Here is a 14,028-nt window from a genome sequence, read left to right on the forward strand (position 1 = left end):
CCAGATATCCATGAAAAAAAAAATCCCAATACACGGGGTGGGGTGGAATGCTATGTGCAGGAATAGGCTAGCTCCATTAAATGTAGTTTGTTTAAAAAAAGAATTAAATGAGAAATGTTGAAAGATTTTCTAAGATATCCAAAGAAGAAGTAGGGTCAGTAACAGAACATCCTATGACAGAAGGGAAAAATGTCACCAGTGAAGAAAACAAAATGTAAAATGCAAATGCAAGTTTCTAACAGGAAGTGCTTTGTTTGTACAACACTCAGCCCATCTGAAAGAAGAATGTGAGAAGGATTTTAGCAATTAACCAAAGATAATATTTTCCTCCAGGCTATTATGGCGGTTCTTGTGTCCTTGGAAATTCTATCGTCTTCTCTGGGAAAAAAGCTGAGATTTCTCTTATCTGGGGAGACTGCTATTTTGTGGTATTATATTTTCTGGATGCTGCATGAACATTAGCACCATTGAATCAATACCAAAACACTTTGTAAGGTTTATTAAAAATTAATTCATAATCACCCAATTATGAATCCCCCTGTTCAGGATATAGCCTGGGATTCATTTGCACATTAATTCTCATTTGTAAACCACATTAGTCTTTCCCGCAAGCAAAAAGAGACTGAGGAATATAATTGTTTATAATTTAATGGACTTTAATACAAAGAGAAATTTTCTAAAGTGTTATAGCAACTCAGAGCACACATTCCAAGAGAGGAGGAAGAAATAATAGGAAGTTAAGATAATGTTGACTCTAAATCTATCCCCCAAACCACAGAAGAGTAGAAAGGTGATAGGTAGTATACTCACCTACAGTGGAACAAAGCCTCATTCCACAGCACCCCTCCAAAAAAAAAAAAAAAAAGATTCTGTGCCTGTTACGTATTTCTGCTAAGCTTCTGTTCAGATATATGTGATAGAATATGCATATCAAATTTACATATGGATATTCCATCCACAGAGAGTATATGAGAAAATTAATGACCACACCAGGTACTCATCTAAATGCATAATAAATAACAACATTTGGTGGAGCATGTATCTGCTCCAACTCTGAATCACAGCAACCACGAGGGATTTACTATGATGACTTGGCCACATGAATGTTGGAGAACGGCTTTTGGTATCATAGTTGAAGGATTCATGAACATAACAACATAACAAATGAAAATATTGTGATCAAATATTAGAAATTCTACATATGCCTCGGAAGATTCAAACAAACAAAAGTGGACTTTAATTTGAATCCTCAGAGCTCTTCTTTCAAAATGGACTTTTCAGCTATGTAGGGTCTGTTAGAATAATTTTTCATTTGAGCTCAGTGCATTTAGATATGAAAAGAAATAAATTACCTAGTGATTCCATTCCAAATTTGAGCACACATGATGTATTCTGTATATTACAAAATTGCTAGTTCTGTGCTCACAAATGGAAATGTATTTGAGAGACATATTTGATACCTCTGGCTTAAGATGATGATGTAGACCCCTGAGTTTACTGTTCCCAAAAATCGAAGCAGAGAAAAATGGCAAATAATCTGTATTATCCTTGGAAACTAAAGAAAGGCCTATACATTCTCAAAAAACCTTTAAAATGTCTATAAAAATAAACAGGGACTAAAGTGATGAAAGGTATAGTCAAACCACAATTCACTTCAGGAGAAGACATCTGCTTGGAAATCAAGCTCAAGTGACTTCCTAAAAGGGATTGAAAGGGAGAAAATATTTGGTGGCCTTTGCTAGACGGTCAAACTCAATTACATCTAAATGCAGGATTAGTTCTGGAACAGAATCTAATTAGATGCTAGATTAGATTCTGGAACAGAAAAAGGACACAAGTGAGAAAACCGATGAAATCCAAATAAAATCTGTAATTTAGTTAATAGTATTATACCAGTGTCAATTTCTTGGCTGTGACAAATGTACCTTGATTATATAAAATGTTAAAATTAAGGGAAGCTAAGTGAAGAGTACACAGGAACTCACTGCTATTTTTACAACTTTTGTAAATTTAAAGATATTCCAAAATTAGAAGTATTTTTTTTTAGAAACCTAAGTCATATGAGCACAAATAAGTTAGTTACAGGTACTCAAAACAACATAAGGTCAGGATCCATTCTTAATACCTATTCCTGGTTGCAACTCACCCAGAAAGCAGAGGTAGGTAACAGAGAAGCACCACTGGTACTCACTCCTAAAAAGCACTGACTGCCATTCCAGTGAAAGAATTGCAAGCCCTGCATCAGCTAACTTACTTCAGGCAGCCATACAATCACCAAAATGTAATCATTTAACACAGAAGTGATGCACTCTGTCACCACAACTACCATCTGCAGTTCAGTCACCCTCTCTTCTCTTCCAAATCAGATCATCTGATCTAAGGATCAGTGAGCTACATCTAAGCAATTACCCATCTCCCTTCATCTGTACCTGCAATACTCAAAGTGCAACCCAAACAATTGTTGATAAAAGTGAACTAAAAGCCAAAAACGAAAAGAAAATTACTGGATATATGATAAGATTCAATACCAAAAGGATCAATTTTTTTTTTTTTTCTGGTACGCGGGTCCCTCACTGTTGTTGTCTCTACCGTTGCAGAGCACAGGCTCTGGACGCGCAGGCTCAGTGGCCATGGCTCACAGGCCCAGCCACTCCGCGGCATGAGGGATCCTCCCGGACTGGGGCACGAACCCGTGTCCCCTGCATCGGCAGGCAGACTCTCAACCACTGCGCCACCAGGGAAGCCCGGATCAATTTTATGAACTAGAATAGTTTCCTTATAACCAGAGCTGCTACAAGAAACAGGAGAAAATTTTGGAAAATTTTTAATTAATATTTTCATACACATTCTAAAGAAATTTATATCTATGGAACAAGAACAAGCAGTCATGGAGCCAGGAAAGTTGGGTATTGATTAAGATTGTTTGGAAATGAATAACATAAATGTAGAATTTAATATTTCCATTAGTGAATAGATTATTAAATATTATAAGCATTTACTTAACAAATTAGAAGATAAGTGTAAAATATTCTCTGAGAATTTGGAAGAAAAGTGCTATTTTGATATTTTAGATAATGAAAACAATGGGAGAAATTATAAAATATTCAGAAAAGAATAGAGTTATAGATATAGATATATAGCTATACATATACACACATATGTGTCTACATAGTCACGTGTGTGTGTGTATACACACATATATTCTTGTTTCTCTACCTCCTCAATGATAGTATTTTTTGTTAATTTTATAGGTAAATAAAATGCTATCTGACTGCTGGTGACCTGTTTTCATTTGCTTACACACTCATAAGATTTTTCAATATATCCTTGAAATGCAATTTTTATCACAATATGTCTTTCTTATTGCTTTTACTCTATTAAAAATAGAGTTAGAAATAGAGACAAGAGATATAGACACTGGATATATAACTATCCAGTGTGCATGTGTGTATATAAGTATGAATATATTGTTATGTATTTATCACTTTTCTTCTACTGATTTCACATACATTAACATATGTATGCATGTATATATGTGTATACATTAGGATTTCCCAAAAAAGAGAATAATATAAATAACAAAGATATACTTTGTAAAACTTTAAGTATCAAAGATAAATTTTAAAATCTTATGAATACATAGGTAAATAGCAATTAGATATGATTTTTCACCAGGTAATTCAATTCTAGAAATTTATCATAAAAAAATAAGAGTATTTGTTGCAACATTATTAAAAATGATAAAAAATTAGAAACAAACTAAACATCCAAAAATAGAACATTTCTTATATACCATGGGCCATTCATTTGATAGAATATTATGCAACCATTAAAACTGATATAGTAGACACTACATAAAAAAGAGTTTACAATATATCTTATAAACAGATTGCAAAACAGCATAAATAGAATGATTCTTTTTACTTTATGGTATCTGTGCATATGTATTATATATATATATATATATATAGAATAAAATATTTAAAATATAGAACATTTTAAGCATACTTATCTCTGAGAAGTACAGCTATATGTGTCTTTCTTTCATCTGTATTTTCTAATTTTACTGTGATAAATATATGCATTTTTCAATTAAAAACATATATGTGTATTTTCCATGAGAAAATAATATTTCAAAATATATCCTCTACAGAAGAACAGAATCTCTAGAATTCTGCTCTGTTTGGTTATTATAGTTAGATCCTTCTTCCTTTAGCCTAAAAGTAAGGGAGAAATTTGGATATTTTTGTGTCCTTTTCACAGTGCAACTTTTTAATTTTCTTTTTGACATAGGTGTGTTATGATGCTAACAGTAAGCAAATATTTTTCTTCTTACCATTTCATCTTTTCTTTCCACTTTGGGATTCATATGAACACTTAAGAGTTACTGGGTGTTTTTTGTTTTTTTTTTTCTCCAAGCTGGACTATTTAGATCATATCTCAAAGAAGTCTTATATAATTCAAAACCCTTATGTGACTAAAATATCAACATGGTTTCTCTATAAGCTCTCAGCAAACCAGTGTCAAGCATGTTGCCACTGTTGGATGGAGAGTGAATGATTTTTAGACATTGTGTGCTTTTATTCTGTAACAAAGGCTACGAAAAGGAAATTGTTTTCTCCTTCTCCTCTTTTCCCTTCCCCCAACATTTTGCTTTTGTCCTCCTCCAGTGTCCTTGAAGGCTGTATTGAATCTGACAAAGGATAAAGTAGCAGGGAGTGGGAAAAACTAAAACTACCAAGGGGCTCCAACTGCCTGTCGGAAAATCTGTTTATATAGCACCTGGGTCACTCTCATCCGATAGGCTTTTCTCTATGTGTTATTGTGTTTATATCTAGAAGAAAAGGCCAGCATCCCTTGAGGCTGAGCGCTGCTCTATAGATAAATTCTACCACCTTCATTTTCCACTTGCTACTTCATTTTCTTTGAAAGAGTTTGCCTTTCGAGCTTCACCTGTGATCACCAAGAGCACACAATCTCCCTTTTGTTCATTGAGTGACCTTTATATTTCACTAGAGGTGAAACGTGTCTTGAAACCTAAACCAATTTTAGCAAAGAAGTCTTTAGAAAAAACGTAACTGAGACTGCCACATGCAAAAATTAATGATGCTGGTTTCATTATTATTCATCAAGTGTTTCTCTGTGCATTTTGTTTGGAAATTCAAAGTACAATGCGTTGTTCCGAAATGAATGCAACATCACAGACAGGAGCTTCCCTGGGGTATGGTGAACTGGTGACAGCCCAAACGCTGTGGTGTTATTTTTATTTCTTGGAAGGGGAGTGGGCTGGGAAGGAGTCACCCACTCCTGCCAAAATCAAGTTGCTTTAAGAATCAGGCAGCTGGACAGTCACCTAGGGAGGTGAAAATCGAAAGAAGTTTGGCACACAGACCTGATACAGGAGATAATTTGAAGTTTATACACATATCCTATAACTAGCCCAGAAGTCCCAGTAATCTTTGCTACTTAGGAATATCAAGCAGAATTGTCCTTTACATATACACTCTGCCTTGAAGGATTGTACTTTAGAGCAGAACAAGCACCAAAGAATTAAGGTAGGGCCTTCCTGATAAATTGTGGTTCTCTCTTTCCTTCCCCCTCATCTCCCTTACCCTCCTACTACACCCTATATGTTTACGTGTAGGTGAAAACAAACAGAAATTTGAGGAGGATAAATAGCCAAAGGGACACTTTCAAAGTGTTTGGGTTTAAAAAAGTGAAAGAACAGGCACAAAGTCTAATTTACCCTCATCCCATGCTCCCTTCAGGGAAGATCTTGGACTCCATACTTTCCCTGGACTTGATCAACAGATGGGCAGCCTTCTTCTTAGGAGAATAGTAATGCAACTTGGTTGGTAACTAAATATTAGTAACAAAATATTGAACTCTGGCAATTTCAAACTTGCACTGAGATGTCCATTCAAAGAAAAATATCAAGGTGGTGCTATGAAAACACACAAGCGTATGATAGATGAATATTTTGAATAATGTCCAGGATATGAATTATTAACTTTCTTTTAATTTCTACTCTTTGAATTATACCCCATAAGGAAAGGTACACCTGAGCAGTATAAATATATTTTTTGCTTAAATTCTAATATTACATGTGAAAAAATATAGAAATGTGCCATGCTAAAGAGTGTTAAGAAAAGTTTCACTGATAAATCCCAAAATCTCACAGTGAAAGTCATAAGGCCAAAGGGCAGTACTTAGGGGTGCCCCATGTTGCATTCAGAGTCCCAGACTGAAATCTGCTGTTCTCAATGCATTGTTCCTAAAGGCACCCTGGGCACCAATCTGGCCAACAGATGAGTGAAGACAATGTGGAGGGTTGCAGGGTGAAAGGTGTCTATTATGGGCCAGGTCTGGGAGTAGTATCCATGCACCTCACCCTACAATGCATTGACCAGAATCTAGTCACAATGGCCTTACCCCAGTGAAAACTGAAGTTGCCATGTACTGAACTGGAGAAAGTTGCAAGTAGACCAAGTTTAGGGGGTGAGATGTTAGAAGTACAGTTTGGACATGTAAGTATGAGATATCTATCAGATGTCTGTATAAGTCAGTTTGGGCTGCTATTACAAATACATCATAAACTGGGTGGCTTAAACAACAAACATTTTATTTCTCACAGTTCTGGAGGCTGGGAAGTCCAAGATAAGGTGCTGGAAGATCTGATGTCCAGTGAGGGCCTGCTTCCTGGTTTATAGGATCTGGAAATGGGGAGATTATCTTGAATTAAGCATGTATTAGTCAGGGCTCAGCCAAAGAATAGAGGTAATGTTGACATATATATTAAAGATTTATTTCAAGGAATTGGCTGATTTGATAGGGGGAGCTAAAAAAGAGGGTCAAAAACCCATAGGACAAAGGATGAGAAGGAAATGTGACCACGAAGGCAGAAATTGGAATGATGAGACCACAAGTCAAAGAATATCTGGAGCTACCAGAAGCCAGAGACGCAAATAAGGAAATCTCCCCTATAGCCTTCAGAGGGAATGCAGCCTTACAGACACCTGGATTTCTGTGTTCAGGCCTCCAGAACTGTGAGAGAATAAATTTCTGATGCTTTAAACTACCTAGTTTGTGGTAATTTATTACACTAGTCCTAGAAATGTAAGACAGTATGCTAAACCTTCATCTATTCCAGAATCCTTGTGTGACATCTGTCAAAAGGGTACTGAAGCCAAAACTTTTGAGAACTGTTGTTTTAAGTACTGTCATTTTATTTTGGTTTTGCTTTCATATACAACCAGACCCAACTCTCTAGAAAATTTTGATAGATCCCTTTAAAGAATTCCTCCATATTTATTTCAAGTTTATTCTTTTTATTAAAGACTTTTTTTTTAAACTTTTTCGCGGGATCTTAGTTCCCCAACCAGGGATTGAATCCACGCCCCCTGCAGTAGAGGTGCAGAGTCTTAACCACCGGACCTCCAGGGAAGTGCTTATTTTAAGTTTATTCTTAAGAAATTTTAAAATTATTACTGTAATTAAGATATTTTAAATACATTATACTTCCTAACTAGCTATTGCTGTATAAAAAGTGATTAACTTTTGTATATTTTAAAACATACCATCTTAATAAACTCTCTTAGAAATTTTAATAGCTTTTCAATTTATATTCATGTGTTTTCTGGGTAGACAAACATATCACTTGCAGATAAAATAATTCACTATCTTCCCAATATTTAGGTCTTTCTGTACCTTATTGTTTTGCTCAAAATTTCCAGAACAATAGAGATTATTATAGTTATCTTTGCCTAATTTTAGGTACTTCTTTGAGCGTATCATTGTTGAGGATGATGTTGAGTGATTATTTCAGATATTCTTGTCATGTCAATGAAATATTCTTTTCCTGATATTACCAAAGATTTTCCATTTAATCAACAATAGTGTTTAAATTTATCCAGTGTCTATTAAGAAGAGCCTGTGTACTTCTTTCATATTCCTTCCTTGCTTCCTGGACTAAACTCAGCTTGTCAGCTTATTATCATTTTATAAATTTTATTTGTTAATATTTTATTTAGGACTTTTATATCTATAGCTGAGATGTGTAGTTTTTCTGTTTTGTATAACCATCTTAAGTTTTTAAGTAAGAGGTTTCCTTAGTAAAATGATTTAGAAAGTTTTCCACCTTCTTCAATGCCTTAAAACATTTTTTATTCATTTCCCTCTTTAAGTTCTTTATCTTTATCATATAAAGCATTATGTATTTAAAATTTAGGAAAAAATTATTGAAAGGCTTATAATGTAATAAAGCAGTCCTCTTTCTTACTTTCAACTTTCTTAGAATTTTGGGGGGAGCTATTTATCTCCACATTTCCATATAATTGTTTATACGATTGTTTCTTGATTTATAAAATATAGACATTATTTATAAACTTCTAGTTATGGGAATTATGCTTCACACAATCCTCCACCTTTCCCTTCTCCTAAACTCCCAACATAATTATGGCAAAATTAGTTTTTAAATAAATAGTTCATAGTTGTATATTATTTATAGTTGAGACAGAATGGTCTATGATTATGCATATTTTCTAATACAATTTTTGTTGGTATCAATAATTGTTTTTGTATTGCTTTCTCTGGGTTTTTCACATTTTAAAAAATATACCCAATGATCTGTCAGTTATTTTCCCAAATGCTTAAATACAGACCCATGACATTTCTTTGTAGGTCTGATGCACAGCTGTCATCTGGGAACTTCCTTCATTACTCCTCTTGATTAATGCCCTATTTCTTATCTTCTGTCTTCCTCTGCCTTGTTTATCCACATCATTTTACTGAAGAACAATTAAATAGCTTCTGAAAATGAGTACATGAGAAATAAAATTTTTAGTACTCTCATATTTTATGACTGGATTTATAGGTTGCCTGGGTATACAATCATGCACTAAAAGTAATTTTCACTCAAAGATGAAGGCTTTATTCTATAGACTTCTAGCACTCAGTTATATTTTTTAAATTCCTGTGTCATCTGATTACCACTTATTTATAGGTTATTCTTTTTTTCTTTTCAGAATAAGCCTAAGATTTTGCTCTTTACTACTGATGTTCTAAAATGTCATGATGATATGGCATGGTGAGTTTTTTCATTCATTACACTGGACACATGGATCCTTACTATCTAAAGACTTACATCCTTCACCTCTGGGAATTTTACCCATATTATTTCTTTGATGTTTTCCATTTCTCTGTTTTCTCAGTTGTCTCTTCTTAAACTGTTATTTTGATATTGGACTTTATACATTGATTCACAAATTTTATCTTTTCCACCTTTGTATTGTGTTCTAATTTCTAAAAGAGTCCCTAGGGTTTATCTTTCAACTGTTCAATTAAATTGTTGGGGTTGCTCTATTTGACATTTCTAAGAGCTGCTATGTTCTAAAAGTCCCTTTCATATAACATCTTCCATTTGCTCATGAATGCAATGTTTTATCACATAATATGTTTTGCTATCTACCTGAGCATATTAATGACTTTTATATTTTGAGAGGGCAGCATATCTTTTTTCTACTCTCTGATTTGCTTCTTATTTTCTCCAAGGTCATTTTACCATTTATTTGCTTTTCTGTTTTTTTCTCTGTCTTTAGTGTTAAAAGAACTCCTCAACCATCTGGTATTCTTTAGTTGTCTCTTCATCCATAATTGAGTCAATAAAAACTTGATTGGGAGCTCTGTGGTAAGAGCATGCTAATTGAGTGGTGGGCCAGTATAATGCAATGAGGCAACATTCCATATTTTTCACTGAGGAAGTCTCAGACCCTTTCTCGGGGACTATTTAGTTTCTCCAAAGGATAATCTTCCATTCTCCTGTATAAGGAGTAAAGCAGTTTTGTCTCTGATTATGTACATTCTGGAGACTAGACTCAGGGAGGGGCAGGAGAAGAGCTGAGTAGAGGAAGGCGGGAGAACTCACCAATGCACATCTGTTCTGATTTTAGTCTAACCCCTATCTCCCTTTCTTCACCATTACCACTGTTCTTGAGTCCATAGTGTCTCTTGAGGCAGTAATCAGGAAGTGATGAATAGCTACTTGCTGTTATGTGGGTATGAAACCACTATAATCACAGTATGGTCAATCAGCAGGTATTCAGCTCTAAATTTTCTACAGGATGCAAGGTCTTCTTGAGTGCCGCTGGGCAAATCACTCAGCATCTCTTCATTTTTCATCTTCTGCCAAGTCTTAAGATTTCAGCTTTCCTCTGCTCTGCCAAGACAATTTCTCCTTTGAAGCCATTCCAGCTTCTAAAGACAAGTTGACATTTCTCACTTATTCTACTACTGTCCTTCCTCCCATTCTCTTTATGCTCATAGATTTTCTGCCTTTTTATTATTAATTCTTAATATCATTGTGTTGGAATTTGGAGTGGGTGCATGTGTTCAACAGCTTAGTTTAATCTGAAATCTCCTGAAACATTTTTAAATATTATGAGAAATAACTTTTCTTTGACAGTTTGCTAGAAATTGCCCATTATATCACTTAGGCCAATATTTTTTATGGGGCTAAACACATTGATTATTTCTTCACTCTATTCCATTTGTATATTTACATTTTATGTTTTTGATTCAACTTTGCTCATTAATATTTGCCTAGAAAATCTTCCATTTCTTCAACAATTTTGGATATCTTTGTGTTACAGTTTTTGAATTGTAAATATTTTTTTGTATATTATGCCCTGGTTTTACATTCCTAGTTTGCATGTATTCCCCCATTTTAATTAGCTCTATCACAGGTTTTTATTTTGAGTGGATGTTTTATATAACTAGGTAATAGATTAAATATATATAAATATTTAGTTTTTGTTTCATTTCATTTTCTGCTTATCTTTAGCTTAAGTCAAGATATTTTTCTTATTCTTCCTAAAGTTATTTTATTGCTGTTTTAATAACTTTTTAAAATAAAAAGCCTGGTGTATTTTCTTGTACTCTTATTATATAATAATAAAAGCATTTAAGGCTACATGTATTATCTGTGTCATTTATTTCTAGTTGGTAAATGAAGTTTTGATTTTCTCTTTGACTTAAGAATTATTTACGAAAAGCTCTGTTTTTACTTTAAATCTTAAGTGTTAAAATTCCTTAGTTGACCCTCTCTTAATTACATGAAATTTAATTTTATTCTGGTCAGGGAATGTGATTTTTTTGATTTCTGATTTGGGAATACTTTTAAGACTTTCTTGTGTTTCTTCCTCTTTCTCCACAGAATAAAAGATGTGGAATAGCGCCCACTTTAATAACAAAAGTACTTGAATAAGTATGATTAATGAGTGCCTGATTCTCTATGGATTTTTTTAACTGGAAAATTACCAATGACATTTACCCAGCAACATTTCATATCCTTTCCCATTGAAATATATTAATTTGTATCAAACATACTTTAAAATGAGCGTATAGAGTACAATTATAACAACGTAAGAACATCATATAAAGCTAAAAGAATATAGGAATATAGTATGACATGTTAACAGTAAATAGTTCTGATACTAGTGCTCTGTGAGATGTTTTTCTTCTTTAACATAATTATGCATTATCTGATTTCTACATAGTATATATCACCCTTATTTTAAAAAATTGCATATAATACATTGTAACAATTATCTCTGGTGCATCATAAATTCAAATAATACCACAATTTTGAGGCAGAGTAAACATGGATTTTTTTTAAATTTAACATCTTTATTGAAGTATAATTGATTTACAATGTTGTGTTAATTTCTGCTGTATATCAAAGTGAATCAGCTATATGTATACATATATCCCTATATCCCCTCCCTCTTGTGTCTCCCTCAAAACTTCCCTTCAAATACCTCTAAGTGGCCACAAACCACCAAGCTAATCTCCCGTGCTATGCAGCTGCTTCCCACTAGCTAACTATTTTACATTTGGTAGTGTATATATGTCAATGCTATTCTCTCACTTCATCCCAGCTTACCCTTCCCCCTCCCCATGTTCTCAAGTCCATTCTCTACATCTGTGTGTTTATTCCTGTCCTGTGCCTAGGTCAATCAGAACCTTTGTTTTGTTTTGTTTTTTAGATTCCATATATATGTGTTAGCATACAGTATTTGTTTTTCTCTTTCTGACTTACTTCACTCTGTATGACAGACTCTAGGTCCATCCACCTCACTACAAATAACTCAGTTTTGTTTCCTTTTATGCCTGAATAATATTCCATTTTATATATGTGCCACATCTTTATCCATTCATCTGTCGATGGACACTTCCACGTCCTGGCTATTGTAAATAGTGCTGCAATGAACATTGGGGTGCATGTCTCTTTTTGAATTATGGTTTTCTCAGGGTATATGCCCAGTAGTGGGAATGCTGGGTCATATAGCAATTATACTTTTAGTTTTTTAATGAACCTCCATACTGTTCTCTATAATGGCTGTATCCATTTATATTCCCACAAACAGTGCAAGAGGGTTCCCTTTTCACCACACCCACTCCAGCATTTACTGTTTGTAGATTTTTTGATGATGGCCATTCTGACCGATGTGAGGTGATACCTCATTGTAGTTTTGATTTGCATTTCTCTAGTGATTAGTGATGTTGAGCATCCTTTCATGTTCTTGTTGGCAATCGGTATATCTTCTTTGCAGAAATGTCTATTTAGATCTTCTGCCCATTTTTGGATTAGGTCATTTGTTTTTTTGATATTGAACTGCATGAGCTGCTTGTACATTTTGGAGATTAATCATTTGCCTGTTGCTTCATTTGCAAATATTTCTCCCATTCTGTGTGTTGTCTTTTCATCTTCTTTATGCTATCCTTTGCTGTGCAAATGTTTTTAAGCTTCAATAGGTTCCATTTGTTTAGTTTTTATTTTATTCCCATTACTCTAGGAGGTGGGTCAAAAAGAATCTTGCTGTGATTTATGTCAAAGAGCGCTCTTCATAAGTTTTCCTCTAGGAGTTCTATAGCGTTTAGTCTTACAGTTAGGTTTTTAATAGATTTTGACTTTATTTTTGTGTGTGATGTTAGTAAGTGCTCTAATTTCATTCTTTTACATGTAGCTGTCCAGTTTTCCCAGAACCACTTATTGAGAGGCTGTATTTTCTCCATTGTATATTCTTGCCTACATTATCAAAGATAAGGTGACCATATGTGCATGGGTTTATCTCTGGGCTTTCTATCCTGTTCCATCGATCTATAATTCTGTTCTTGTGCCAGTACCATACTGTCTTGATTACTTTAACTTTGTAGTATAGTCTGATGTCTGGGAGCATGATTCCTCCAGCTCCTTTTTTCTTTATCAAGATTGCTTTGGCTATTCGAGGTCTTTTGTGTTTCCATACAAATTGTGAAATTTTTTGTTCTAGTTCTGTGAAAAATGCCATTGGTAGTTTGATAGGGATTGCATTGAATCTGCAAATTGCTTTGGGTAGTATAAGCATTTTCACAATGTTGAATCTTCCAATCCAAGAACATGGTATATCTCTCCATCTGTTTGTATGACCTTTAATTTCTTTCATCAGTGTCTTATAGTTTTCTGCATACAGTTCTTTTGTCTCCTTAGGTAGGCTTATTCCTAGGTATTTTATTCATTTGTTGCAATGGTAATTGGGAGTGTTTCCTTAATTTCTGTGAAAGAGAAATTAAGGAATGTATAGGAAGGCAAGAGATTTCTGCGCATTAATTTTGTATCCTGCTACTTTACCAAATTCATTGATTAGCTCTAGTAGCTTTCTGTTAGCATCTTTAGGATTCTCTATATGTAGTATCCTGTCATATGAAAAAGTGACAGTTTTAATTCTTCTTTTCTGATTTGGAATCCATTTATTTCTTTTTATTCTCTGATTGTTGTGGCTAAAACTTCCAAAACTATGTAGAACAATAGTGGTGAGAGTGGACAACCTTGTCTTGTTCTGGATCTTAGAGGAAATGCTTTCAGGTTTCACCATCAAGAATGATGCTAACTGTGCATTTGTCAGATATGGCCTTTATTATGTTGAAGTAAGTTCCCTCTATGCCTACTTTCTGGAGTTTATTTTATCATAAATGTGTGTTGAATTTTGTCAA

This window comes from Monodon monoceros, unplaced genomic scaffold (genome assembly GCF_005190385.1).
Source record: "Monodon monoceros isolate NGI ecotype Baffin Bay Population unplaced genomic scaffold, NGI_Narwhal_1 Super_Scaffold_19, whole genome shotgun sequence".
Taxonomy (NCBI): Eukaryota; Metazoa; Chordata; class Mammalia; order Artiodactyla; family Monodontidae; genus Monodon; species Monodon monoceros.